The sequence below is a fragment of the Centrocercus urophasianus genome, unplaced genomic scaffold (genome assembly GCF_019232065.1).
Source record: "Centrocercus urophasianus isolate 14NV4802_14NV808 unplaced genomic scaffold, USGS_Curo_1.0 seq_20, whole genome shotgun sequence".
Lineage (NCBI taxonomy): Eukaryota > Metazoa > Chordata > Aves > Galliformes > Phasianidae > Centrocercus > Centrocercus urophasianus.
The window spans coordinates 15,400,368-15,414,843 of record NW_024884756.1 but is presented as its reverse complement, the minus strand read 5'-3'; the positions used below and the strand labels follow the sequence as shown (position 1 = coordinate 15,414,843).

General features: G+C 37.5%; 1 long non-coding RNA gene across 1 annotated transcript in view; it reads right to left on the bottom strand.

The window, feature by feature from the left end:
• The window catches only part of LOC122162396, a 183,791-nt gene that overhangs the window by 169,039 nt on the left and 276 nt on the right, over positions 1-14,476 (bottom strand). The window contains exon 2 of the long non-coding RNA XR_006169539.1: positions 10,617-10,665. This is a non-coding gene — a long non-coding RNA (uncharacterized LOC122162396). The remainder of the gene's footprint in view (positions 1-10,616; positions 10,666-14,476) is intronic.

Below are 14,476 nucleotides of genomic sequence, written 5' to 3'. Positions count from 1 at the left end.
TGGCAAAAATCAAAGTTAATTTCGTAATCATGAAACAACAGCCAGCTCAGCTTTTCACCACAGTTGCTGCAATTCCACAGCACAAACATTTGATCGCATTGTCATAAGTATAACTACATAAATGAAAACACACATCTCTGCAAAAATAGGAGAAAAATGCCCAAAATCTGTACCACAAAAGACTGTAGCGTATGCTCCCTCTGGTGGCCCTGCTGCAAAGCTAAGCATGAAACGCATCTGCTGTGAGTGCTCCACTTCTAAAGACAATGACAAAATTACTTGCTGGGAGCGCCAAATAATATGAAAAAAGGTAAGATGAGAAGTGCCACACAAATGACTTCTACATTTAGCAACATAAAAGCAACACTGAATTGAATGTTTTACAAATTACCATTAAAAATGCAGTGAATCCACTGTAACACGTTATTTGCATTATTGAGGCGTACTATTTTCAGATACTAACAACACGTAAAAGATAATGTAAACTATTCTAGCACTGTAATGCAACAGAAAACAGAGCAATGGCAGCAGGGTAGCAAAGTCCTAAGCTACAGAAAGTGAGGACAAGCACAAATGCAGCTACCATGAACACAGAAACAAAGAGAAAAAGGAAAAAAGAAAAAAGCAACAAAAAACCTACTTACCTTTAGAAGACCTCACGCACACAGGGATCTGAAGCAAGAACTCCTCACCTCCACTGCCATCCATTAAATGAGGGCAGATCCTGGCTCCACCCCTTCCACTCACTCAGGGGCATTGCATGCACCTGAGCTCCTCGGGGTTGGCCCTGCCCTTCCACCAGGTGCTCAATTACTGGTTCAAGCCATGACTCAGCCTTTCAGCTGTAACCACATATGAGACACCTGTTGCAACCAGCATTAATTTAAACTTGTTATATTTGTAAATTGTGTAAAACAGGGTTACAGACTGGTCACATTCCAAAGTGTACGTAGGGTCCAATAGAAATAGTTCAGGATTTGACTTTTGGAGAAAAGTGAGGCACTGAACAGGAGGCATTCAACATTTAGCCCAAGTGAAGTCACTCTTTGCCGAGGTTCACGAGGAGCTCTGTCAGCTAAAGTAACAGCTCCCTGACAGATGCAGCCATCTGCCCTTCTGGGCAGCTGCATGTTCTGTCAAACAGATCCATGCAGGCTCCAGTAACAGCACTCCTAGGGAAGGGCAGACAGCTCAACCGATGGGTATTCAAATGTGGTGGCTTTTTGTAAATGGGAAAGCATTTTTGCCACGAGGCCTTCTAAACACACATCTTCTTTGATCAAAATTTCTACCAATCTTTTTTCCTGTTCATCAACTGTGGTAACAAATTCAGTCCCAACAGAACATGGGTTGACATCAAGAAACTAGCATATGTAAAGGAATTTCATTTGGACTTTTTTTTTTTTTTTTTTTTAATCAAAATTTATGCTAAAAATCTGGATTCTTCTAAGTACACTGAGTTTAACCTACACCATTTTTCACATACACATTCATAAACTTCAGGGGTTTATGAGATGCAAAAGGCTGCATCATTTAGAATACTGTGGAAATATACTATCCTAGGGCTATTATAACAACAAAACATTCCACAGAAGCAAAGAAGCTAAACTGGAAAATTCATTGTTAATCCAGTAAGTAAGCGTAAGGAAACAAACTTTAAGACTTTAAAAATGGTTCATATGGAACACTTCAAATGGACACTTCAACATTACAAATATTGGTCACTGTGTTCAGATCTCTGAACTCCACATTATTTTGTCTGGAGGTCAAATACCTCGAATAATTAACCTCAGTGCTGATGGAATTATCGTCATCGGACATGAAGAAATTAGTGAAAATATGAGTACGTTTCTGTTTTCAATGACAGTGGAATTAGCTTTAAGTAAAAGAAAGAAATTGCAACATAAATATGGCACTCTAATTACATAATAATACAACATTTATGGATAATTATCTAATTCAAAGCACCAAAAGTTAAAAAAAAAAAAAAAAAAAAAAAAAAAAAGCTGGAAAATGCCCCTTGTTGGTCTCTAAGTTACCAAGGCATCAAAGTGCACATCTACTACCTGAGAACTATCCCAACTGGACAACTCATGATAAGTTCTCTGAAGAACTAAAACCTTATGGAATCAACAGTTCTGTAGCTCCCAAGAGGCTGTGCCAACCTACAGAATGCCCCAAATCTAGGCATTACATTGAAGTAAAAAATTAGGTGCATGCATTAAGAAAAAGCGCACATCAGTTAGAAACATACTGTCTATGGAACGTGGGCCAAAAAGAAGTGTATGATGAAATTGTGATAGTACATTTCAGCTGGCTACATAGAAGTAAACAGACATTCACAGTGGCTCCCTGAGATCCTTTCACATCTTTTATTTTAACAACAGAACACTATTCCCTGCATTGGTTAATTTTTCTGCGTACTTCAAATAAATTTCCTGCATGCTTACACCAGTTGATTAAATCTGCTACAAAAATCATTCTGTTTTCTTCAGATTCCTTGGTTGAATACAATGCTGTATTTTCACACCACTGTAGGGATACAACTTAGAGAGGAAGTGAGGCTGTGGCAGCTCTGCTTTCTGCTTGCAGCTGTCACTAACGCTAGATCTGTCTTCACAAACATTATTACAAGTGCGTTCAGCTGTGTTCATCTGAGGTGTCCTTATTCACAACAGCTGACCTTCATGGCTATGTCTGACATTTAAAAAGAAAAGTTCTGCTTTACAACCTTCAGTGTGCCTTTGGTTATAAATTACTTGTAGAGTATTAGTAATAATAATTGATTTTAGCAGTAAGTAATAGTTATAAACAGCTCCCACTATTTAATGAAAGAAATGCTTCATCTTTGCGTTTTATTTATTAGCATTCAAGTACCTTCCACAACCTCACTTAATTAAACTAGGAAAGATGACCTGTCAATGATCTTTGTTCAAAAAAACATTAAAAATACATATATATTTTCAATTTCTGTACAAACATTCTTAAGGCTTGCTTGTTTTCCTTTTGTGTTGTGAGCTCATTTGAGTACAGAAAAATGAATTGCTTGATCTTTCTTTACATGTTAATAACGTAGGACTTTCACCTTAATAAGCTGCATCCGTTACAAGTAAGTATAATCAATGAAGAGTTTTACCCTGTATTGGTCACACTGGAGCTCTCCTTGGTGTTTTCAAGTGAATCAATTGCAGGGACTGCCTATGCATCTTTTTGCTGCTCACAGCTAGATCCTTACTGCACGTATGTTTGTTTTCTAATCAGGAGTCTAGCAAGGTAAAACAGCACCTGCAGGGCCATAACACATAAGAACTGATGCTCACAAATGAGAAATTATAGACTAAGAAACTTTACTGGCAAATGGTGTGATGAATGATGTAATTATTCCATCACTAATGGCAGGAAGGTTTCAAATAAACAATACCCAATTAAAATCCAACTAGAAAAGGATAGCAGCTGCTGATTTTATTTTGCCTTTTTTTTTTTAGTCACAAAGTAGTGGTAACTAAGAAATAAAATTTAATGTCACATTATCATGATGCAGATAAAAATATACTGTACGCTTACAGAAATGTCAAGCTGGAGATTCTGTCATCTCTCACCACTAGCTGGCACCACAGCTTTAAAAATGTAGTGATGCATCCCGTTTATATCTTACTAATTAACAAGCCAACTACATAATTTTCAACAGAAAACAATTATTCAAAGCAAATGAGGAATATTTGGAGCTATAAACTAAAATGAGCCTGAAAGCGATATTCTAAGTGATGACTGGTAAGATATATCCTCTGCAAAGGAAAATGGATAATAGTTAACAGACTTGGGGCTTGCTTTTATTAAATAAAAATAAACAGTACTGTGCACAGATGGAAGAATCTGATATTTCTGTTCTTGGTAGGGAGGTCAGTGATAACACAGAGGTCAATATGTTGGATTATGAAGTGGATGGACCCCAATAAACTGCCTACCTCACTGGGATTTTTAATCCTAAATAAACTCAGAGGATGTCTCAGGTTTTTTTCCTAGAGAAACTGCTCAAGTGCACCAGCTAATTAATAGCATATAGTCTGTCTTTACCACCTTCCTTCTCTCAGATCAGACTGCTGGCAGGACACAGATGCCCTAGGAAGCAAGTATGAGGTTTCCATTCCCCCACAGCTGCGGCCCTGACATTGCAACAGACTACACTGCTGCGTTCTACTCTGACTCTTCCAAGGTGGTCCCTACAGACTGATCCGACACACGCATGGCACACGCACCCCAAATCCAGAGGCGCACAAAGTTCACAACATAGGAGTTAGCAAGTCATCTGCTGCTCAGCCTTAGAAGAGACTAAACTGTTTCCAACTGTCTATGAATTTTTATATTTATTTATACACCGCAGAAATAAACCCATAAATGCTCACATAATACCAACAGCAAAGCACTGCTGATGTATAAATACATCATATTTGTGGCTGAGCTGTCAGCTGTGGTATGAATAGACACTGAAACACTTCTAGTGTGTAAGAAAATCCTCCATAAAAATAAAGTTTTCTCCTATCACAGGGCAGATTCTCTGCAGCTATTCAACTAAAGCCACAGTGAAAGCTGGAACATAGAAACAAGATTTCTATGTCCGTAAAGGCAATTACCTCAGGAAAGCCCTGATGTTCTGGCACTGGCAACATTAAACAGCATAGCTCAGAAAGTTATACCTCTTTTTTTTTTTTTAATCTTCCATACAACCAGAGACGTTATGAGGCACATTCTGAACAGTGGTGATACAAATACTGCTGCAGTTGATTCTCTAGATATCTAGCTGATAGCTCTCTACCCATTCCTATTAGATAGTTTTCTTCTTTAACCACAAAACAAACAACAACAGAAAATCCACAGAATAAAAGCTACTCACAGTTATGTAGAAAGAAAAGAAAACAAAACAAAACAACTGATTTGTATTTTAAATCTCTTGGAGTAGTTTCATATTTATTAGTGAATTTTATCCTTCACTGATAAAGCACTACTTCAATCCATATTGGCCAGTGCGCATATGAAGGCTTCTTGGCTAATCTTACTTTAGAACAGAATGCAATAACTGACACCATACTCATCTCTCTTCTACTTCAGAAAATGCCATCTAAGGAACACAGCTTGGGATCACGTGGTTCTTTTTTAAGAGCAAAGTTTAGGTGACAATAGGCCTCTTTGCTGTATCTTAGATCTATCAGATCCCTGCTGCAGGCAAGCGACATTTGCGAAGTTCCCTTCTCAACAAAAGGCTTGCAGTCTTTGCTTGGTGTGACAAAGACTATCAATAAACATCACATTAGTTGCCTCTTCTGCTTTCACAGCCATGGGAGGGGACGCCTTTTTGCTGTGCGCTCCACAGAATAAATCGACATCGACAACGTCAACTAATCGTAACAATAAGAACACGGTGGACTTGCCCTGTTCCAAAGTTATTTTGAGGTCAGTTTGGTAGTCCTGCACGTGGTCAACAAGGCAGCCCCTCGCAACTGAGGCAATTCTGCAAAATTCAGGACAGACGATGTGAGATGGAGGATCATAAATTGGAGAAAAACTAGTCTTAGTGAATGCAGCAAAGAAGCTTGTAATGGCTGCAGAATAATAAACTGTTAGAGTTAATCCACTGCTATCTGTCTTTATTTTGCTAACCCACTCAGGTGGACACCACAGCACTGAGACTGCATTAATCAAAATTTGGAACGACCTGCTTTTCATTGCAAACTGCAGTTATCTTTCTTTACTGATTGGCCTTGACCCGTCAGCTGCATTTGGCACCTCTGACCCTGGGGGTTCTTTTGAAAAGCCTGGAGTACTATCAAAGCTTGTCTGACTCTGTTCCTGCTTGGCTTAATTCATATTCCACTCAACATACCCATTTTATTTCCAGTAGAAATTGCTCATTTAATTGCATTGTATGTTTTATGGGGTATGCCTCAGGCTGCGTTCTTTATGCCAAGCTTCTCAGTATTTATATGTGGAATGGTGAAGAAGACAAAAAAAAAAAAAAAGTAATTCACAGCTCTAGACCAGGCTTCGTAATACCAGTAATTCTCACTGCTTTAAATTGTATACAAAGCTGTCTGGGAATAAAACTAACGTGTATGTCACCATCCAAAGTTCATTTGACAAATGTGTTGCGTTTAACTTAAGCCAGGTTTGTCCCCATTTCAGGAATTTAGAAACCCTTTCTTCAGAGCCAGTATATTTATAAAGTCTAGTAATTGACCTATCTCACAACTTCACATCCAACCAGCTTCTAAGTTAGATGAGAGTTTTAGTACTACAAGTGCAAAAGTTTATACTCAAGATACTAACATTCTTTCAAATGCTGTCATGAAGTCAACAGTACTTAATTCTTCCCTTTACTTTACAAAAGGCCTTGGGGCTTGATATTCCCAAACCTGACTCTTCCCAAAGAAACAGAGGAATTATGTAGCATAACATAGATCTAGCATACCTGTGGTGTTTGCCAAAACAAATAAGATCAATCTATTTAATTATTAAATCTAAGTATGAGGAAACGGCTTTAAATACTATACACCATACATAAATTGACAGACTAGGATTTACCATCACCCTTATTAGTAAAAGACAAACAGTGTTCTTAACAACTTGCAAGTCCATTAAGTCACTGTTGAAATGAAGCGAAACATGATGGGATTTAGGAATGTAATGTAAAAAAAACCATGACATCAACTAATTTTTGTCACTTTTTGAATTAATAGACAATCTCAACAAATAGGACTGCATTTATGGCTGAGAATATTTAATTCTGCAATGGAATTGATTAAAATTAATCAATTTTCAATCAATCAATTAATCAAAAACATTAAAATACTAGCATGATGATTATGGAATCGGAAATGTTAGCTTAGATCAACCAGTCAGTGGGAATGTGGATCTTAGTCGTCCCGTCCATTTTGGAAAGGACTTCTCCTTTACCAAGAACTAATGGGAACAGAATGCTTTGCAAAGATCATAAATTTGCATGCAATTATTAAAGTTCCAGATTCGGACTGCAGAGCGAAATACTGATATGGTATTGCAAGTAAAACATATTCCTTATATTTACTAGTCTTCATCATCTAATTAAACTTACTCAGAGCTATGTTGACCATCTGAATTTAAAATCAAAAGTAGAAAATGGAGAAAAATACATGTAGTAAGTACAAAAATAAAACTATCATCAATTTAATACAATTTTTGAAAACATTAAAAAAAGCCAAGATAAAGAGCATAGTAATAAAAATTGAAGATGCAATCAAAAATTGGAAATAAAGGGAAGCTACAAAAAGAACTGGGTTGCAGCTCATCCATGAGTTAAAAGAAAAAAAAATAGTAATAATAATAGAAAACATCTATTGAGAGCTCCAAAAGAAAACTTGGAAATAAAACACCATCAGATGGTGGAATACTGTTGCTCTGAAACTGGTGTATCAGATGTAAGCTTTTGTGGAAAAGTTGTTGAGTATTTAAATATAGGTGATATGAACTCAGAGAGTTTATTCTGATGTTATTCTTATGTCATGTGCTCTAAATTGACTAATTTCACTTGAATTATTATCAGTTGTAAATACAATTGTAATAAAGTCTGGAGTCTGAAATTCATTAAGCACTCATATGGAAAGAAAACAGAGAAGCTTGTTTCTTTCTGTGATATCCCCCTATTAAATTCATCAAGCCCATTCTTTTTATATACATATATATATTTTTGTTAACAGATCTTCCTCTGCTATACACAATTATTAAGAACAGCAAATCGAAAAAAATAAATTGAAAAGAAAGGTAAGGTATTCAGAGACTGTTCAACCTGGAGAAGAGAAAACCGAGAGGGGATCATCATGCTTATAAATATCAAAATCACAGGAGCCAAGCGGATGGGACCAGGCTCTTCTCAGCAGCACCCAGCAACAGAATAAGGGGCATCAGACACAAACTGGAATGTAAAAAGGTCCATAGGAGCATAAGAAAAACCTTCTTGACTTTGTGAGTTACAGAGCACTGGAACAGGCTGCCCAGAGGGGATATCCCAAACTCGCCCGGATGCCCTCCTCTTTCCTCACCATCCTACCTAAATTGTGACCTATGCAGAACCTCAGCAGAAGCAGCAATATTCACAGAGCTCTTGGCAGAACAGTAGAATCTCGGGAAGGCCTGAACAAGGTCTGAGGAGACATCTGCACTGGTGGTGTACACATAGTGTTTAATAATGTATGCTGTTCTGGCATACTAATATAACATAGGTAAGGTAGACAAAAATGAAACATGATTCCTGATGTTACAAACTGAGTTTATGAGACAGTTATCAAACAGACAGTAGCACCTGGCAGCACCTGGTCTGGACATACTCCAAGTGAAACTGAACTTAATACTAAATAGTCCTTTTCCTATTTACCCTTCACAGAGAAGTAATTCAGCTCAATTCTGCTCCAGGCCTGACAAAGAAGTCCACTTGTCCACTGGAATGTAGTGTATAATTGCATGTCTACTTAAACTCTTGGAAGGGTGATAAGCTTAAGAAACAAACAAACAAACAAACAACCAGAAAAGCCCTCTGTTTGGGCAGACGACTACAGAACAGAAGCAACTTTAATTATTCCTATGGCCAACTTCCAAACAGTGAGAGAATAAAAGCAACAGGCGTACTGGAGGGTTAGCACACGACTGCACAGGAAGCTCACCAAGTACTCAATTCTTAGATAAAATGGCAGCACCAGAATTGTTCTACAGAGAGCCAGCTGAACGTTATCCATAATTACATTACAAGCACATTTCTTGAGTTTTAAATAAAATATTATGTACTGAGAGACGCCAAAATTTACAAGAAACTTTCACCATTGGAAATGTCATGGTACAACCACAGCTAGTGTCTGAAATGGTACAGCCTTCTTTGCTGAACAAACCTACTAACTCCTAAGTCACAGAGCTCATGGTAGTACTTCTTCAGCTTCATTCCAGAAGGGAAATAAATTGATCTATGTATCTACAGGTTTTGAGCACCCCCTCTGAAATGGGGCTCACATATGAAAACTGGTAATATCCACAAGTTACTTAGGACTGCTTAGGTTGTAAGCCTAAGCCTCAGCCAACATAAAGTCCACAGAACACACATCAGATAAGAATCTGATTTCATAACTTTAAACCCTTCACCCAGAATTTTTGCATACTTTGGAGACGTTGTTAGATGGTTTCTTTAAATCTCTTAAACACCACAAAATTAAACTACAACTTAACTACAGATGGTACAAGATATTGTAACCAAGTCCCCTGACATCTGGGTAATACAGACTTTTACCTGCTAACAACTGCAACATAGTTGCTGATGTTAGAAAGACGCTAAATGTGTTTAGGACCTTTCCAGAGGAGTGATAGTTTTCAGAGGAGTCAAATGACACTCTACAAATAACAGTTGTCTGTCAGTCCTCCAGAAGCAAAATGTCAGCAATTAAAATTAATTCCAATTCCATTTAAAATGAAAGTGAATTGCTTTTGCTTACACAACATCACTTAAAGTTACAGCCTTAAAAATGAATAACTTTTTTTAATGTATTAGCTAGTCAACCTTACATTCAAATCTCTTGCATAACCTTCTTACATTATCATCCTCTTATTAACACATTTAAATAACTATGTAGACTTTAGAAATATTTTTTAAAATAGATAAGACTTGGAGTTCCAAATGCAAACTGTTGCACGTGTGCTATTACGCCTTGGAATTTAAATGTATTTGGTCAGCTTTTGGAAGACCTAACGTTATCCACATATGTCTCATGCCATCTATATGCTGAGAACTGTACACATTCTTTCATTGCAGTAATCTAAAAATCTCAAATAAAAATAATTTTCTCTATAGGAACAGAAAATAACTGTCAAAAAAGGAAAATCAATTCAACATCTCTTCAAATATCTGAATTCCTGGAGAACATAATAATTCAAAATGGAGTACAACATGTAGCCAGGCTGAAATATTGTATGCCCTGAGCAAGCACAGTCCTAGCACCTTAAGCATAGCTGTGAGAATTAGTGCAGGAAAGGAATCCTTTATGTAGCTGTTGTTAAAACAAACATAAAACGGACCAAAAAAAACCTGTCAGCGACAGTCCTTGGCAAAACAGAAGTAAGGGTAGCTACTGCATACACCAAATAAACAGCTAGCACTACATTTGATATATAAATCACAGTCCGAATGAGTGCAAATTCGATTTAGAGCAAGAAGTTAGACGTTGTCACGTTCAGCAGGCACAGTAAGCCATTTTGAGCCACGCAGACCCACTGCCAGATGTCAGGCTAACTATTGGCTGCACGCTGACCATGTGCTTGAGCCATGCAGATCTGAAAACCCCTCCCAGAGCCAGATCTGCATTGCAGTCAAGGAAAGAGCAAGATTTATTTTCCCTGCCTTACTCTCTTGCACAGCTACACTGGCAAGCAGGAAATTCACCTGCAGCTCCTCCTCTTAATAAAACATACCCAATAAAATCATTTTGCTAGTAGTACAGTTATTGATAACGAGTGTTTTTCAAATGTTAGTAACAAAGAATGAACACAAAGGTCAAGAATAATTACATGCTATTCTTAAGAATTTGCATCTCAAGAACAGCAGATATTACCTGCTGTGTCCTCCATTTTTCTCTCTCTTTATCTTCAGCTCTTTTCCTCCTGTAAAGACAATATGAACTCATTAAAATTCATTCTAGAAAGCTTGTCTTTCTTACACTTTTGCACGCGATGATGATTTTTCACATATATCTTAGCACAGCATGAGGATACACCAGCATCTCAAACACAGCATATTAATTTTCATTTTACCTCAAGTTTTCAGCTGTGATTATTACAGTAGGCTTAAAACTGTTGAGGAATGGTATTTTCCCCTTAGCAATACAAATGCACCTTTCTGTTTGATCTAAAGAAAATATGTTTGCTCACCAAAAAAAGAAAAAAAAAATCCAGCAGAAACAAAGTACATTGCTTTTAAGATAGCCCTAAATTTACCCTAGAGCCTAATATAAATCAAGCAGCATAGACTATGTTAGGCATGCATTACTACAAGTAAGCTTCTTAAATGTGATTGTTGACACTTTAGCACGACACCCTTACACTGTGCCTTGGGCATAACTGTGCTACAAATAGAATTACAAAGGTTCAGACAATAAATATAAACGTGTACAAAACTACAAAGCCAACCACGTTAAAATGGCACCTAAACAAGGCATCTTTCCTTCACTTTTAATGTTTTATTGTTTGGTTGGTCCTCGTAATTATTCCAAAGGTGCACACCTTGTTTAATTTTTGACAGAAGATGTAAAACAAATAAAATTTTAAGAAAAATGGAGACAAAAACAAATAGAGAAAGCAGTTTATGGAATAACAGAGAGTCTGAATACATTCAGATTTAATTAGGACTCAGAGAAGGGCAAAACAACTGGGAAAAAAATGTTTAAGAAAATGTATTAATTTCTACATCAATCCAAAATGCAGGATTATTTTCCATATTACATATCTGACTCATATATGAAATATTCATAGGAATAAATATTTTATCGCAGAAAGCATTAATCTCATGGTCCCAAGTGAAAATATACAAGGAGAAAGTAGTTTGAAAGTATTTTTACTCAAGCTCGTTGCTAATTGTTTTGATCTCTCTCCTGGATCACAGCCCTGAGATGCAGCTCTTGAGGAATACAAGTCATGTGAAAATGTCCAAAGGTCTCTGACAGATGGTGTCTAACGGGTTTGGTTGCAGGAGTTTGGTGTTATTTGCCCAGGAGTTTGCTGGAGATTACGAAAGCTCAGTCAGGAGAGCAGACACGCACGTGTGCTTTAGCTCCAGGCGAACTAGGTCTCAGACCCACATGTTACTTCCAACTCACTTCTGTCATTTATTAACCACAGGAAACTAAATTCAAGCAACTTACATATCTACCTGCATTCTGTGACTTCCATGGGAAAAAAACGTAAAGAGAAAGGTGAAAGACTACCTCAAACCACTGCTACTACACTGCCACTGAGTCCTCCAGGGACTGCCAGAGCTTTGTGGCGTTGGACATGTGAGCTGGCACAGCCTGGAGTGGAAAAAGCCTTATAGAACAACTGCTGTTTCTGGAGTGTATATGGAGGATTATTAATGTATGTAAATAGACCACTTTTATATGTATTTAGAGAATTTTTACCAATTTCTGAAATAAAGCAAATACCAGAGCATAATCAGACTACTAATTCTGATGTCAATAATCAGGTTATTTGTTCTACGTATTTTTTAATTAATTAGGTAAAGAGTATTCACGTAGCCTGTGCTGCCTACGATTACAAGAACTGCCAAAATGCTATCAGAATTTACATTAACACATCATCTTGTCTTTTTCAGTCCAGCAATTTAAACCCGTGCAGAGATGAGAACAACTGTTTTTAGTTGAAGGAGAGGAGGAGCTGCCCTGCTTGCAGAATAGCCAAGTGTTGATGTCACACCTAACCATGTTTAAATACCCCATATTTCTCCAACCCAGAAAAAAAAAATAACTGAATGTTAAATTTTTGTTCCAAAACTCACATGAATATTTTACTATGCAGCACTCAGACCTTCTTATCAAAATAGCAGTTGTCTCCTTTTCAATGTACAAAATTTAAATAAATTTAGACTGACCACATTTGCAGAACTACCACCACAATGCTATCATTTAATTTATAATAACCTCATTTGTTTCTGCTACTTAAGAGGCGTATGAAAAACATCACTGGTTTGGTGAATGAATTCCATTAACAGTACTATCCAGGAGATCAGAATTCACAGCCATTTTTGAAGTCATGTTTCCAATCTCTGTGTAACAACATTAAAAAACAGACAGATAAGTTTGGGGGTAAGATTTCTGTACTCAAAGATCCACTCCACAATCTAAAACCACATAAGAGCCAAGTGAAAATAAACAAAAAAAAAATGAAAATGACATGAGAAACCAGAATTTCAGCCACAGAAATAGATAACATTCAAAAATCTTTCCCACATATACTGAAGCAGGTGCAAACTACTGTTTTCAGTTAATCATCTGCATGGATAATCAGAGCTGCTTCTAACATATAATATAATGCTACATAATATGAAATTACTTACAATGATGCCACCACATCAATCAGATGTTACAAGTGTATTAAACGGTACATTTTCTCCTAAGGAATCAATGTGCAATCTGAAATGTGAAGCAATATTCTTCTGGGTAACAACCAACCTCAAAATGCTTTGCCAGCATAAGACTGTTTGACTGAAATCAAAAGTACAGTTTTTCATCCAAGACCTCATACTTGTGGATAATTTTCATAAGGAACTGTGAATCTTTTTATAATGTGTAACCCCCCTCACAGCATCACAGAATCAGAATCCTTAGAGTTGGAAGTGACCTTTAAAGGCCATCTAGCCCAGCTCCCCTGCACTGAACAGGGACACCACAGCTACATCAGGTTGTCCAGGGCCTGATCAAGCCTTGCCTTGAAAGTCTGCTGGGACAGAGCATCCCCCACATCCCTGGGCATCCTGTGCCGGTGCCTCACCACCCTCGCTGTAGAAGACTTTTTCCATATATCCAATTTAAATCAACACTTTTTAATCTTGAAACCATTTCCCCTTATTCTATCACCACAGACCCTGATAAAGAGTCTGTAGCTCCCCTTTAGATAATGAAAGGCCACTATCAGGTCACCTCACAGCCTTCTCTTTTCCAGCCTGAGCAGCCCCAGCTCTCTTAGGCTGCCCTCACAGGTGTGGTATTCCACCCCTAAGCATCTCTTAGTTTGTCCTTTATGCCAGCATAGAGAGCACAATAAATAAAATGACTACACTGCATACTAATTGATTATCTGTAGGGGAGGACAATCATGAACGCACAATTCAGATGTGATCTACCTGTGGCTGTACAACCAGATCAGGCTGCAAAACAAACAGCTCCCTGTCTGACACAAAGTGGAAAACGAACAGCAATCAGACTAATGCAGGCATGCCTCAAACTGAGGCAGTTCCAGAATAACGCAACAAAAATCTTCGTAATTAACAAGTATTTTGTGCCACGTATTCAGCCAGCGCTGTTGTTTGTTTTATGGTGTTCAAGGGCAAAAGAACAAGCAATGTAAATGACACCTATATTAAGATTTTCATTTGGGAAGAAAAAAAAACGTGCAATATGTTTGGGGAGAAGAAAGGAAGATAAGAAGCAAATGGGCTTAGCCACAGCACAAAGATGAGGCAGAGGCTACTGAGACACGCAGCAGGGTTACTTTGCAGGCAGTCGCCTCTCCTTACAGATTAAAATACAGCCCGTGCTCGAACGCTTTTTTTCAACTTCGGTGTACAGCTGTGGTGAGAACATTTCCAAACCTATTGAACGTATCTCTCCACATTAAAGAAATTCATTTTAGTGGCATTATGACAGGCTGTGATACCTTACTTTTTTTTTTTTTTTTTTTTTTTTTTTTTTTTTTTTTTTTT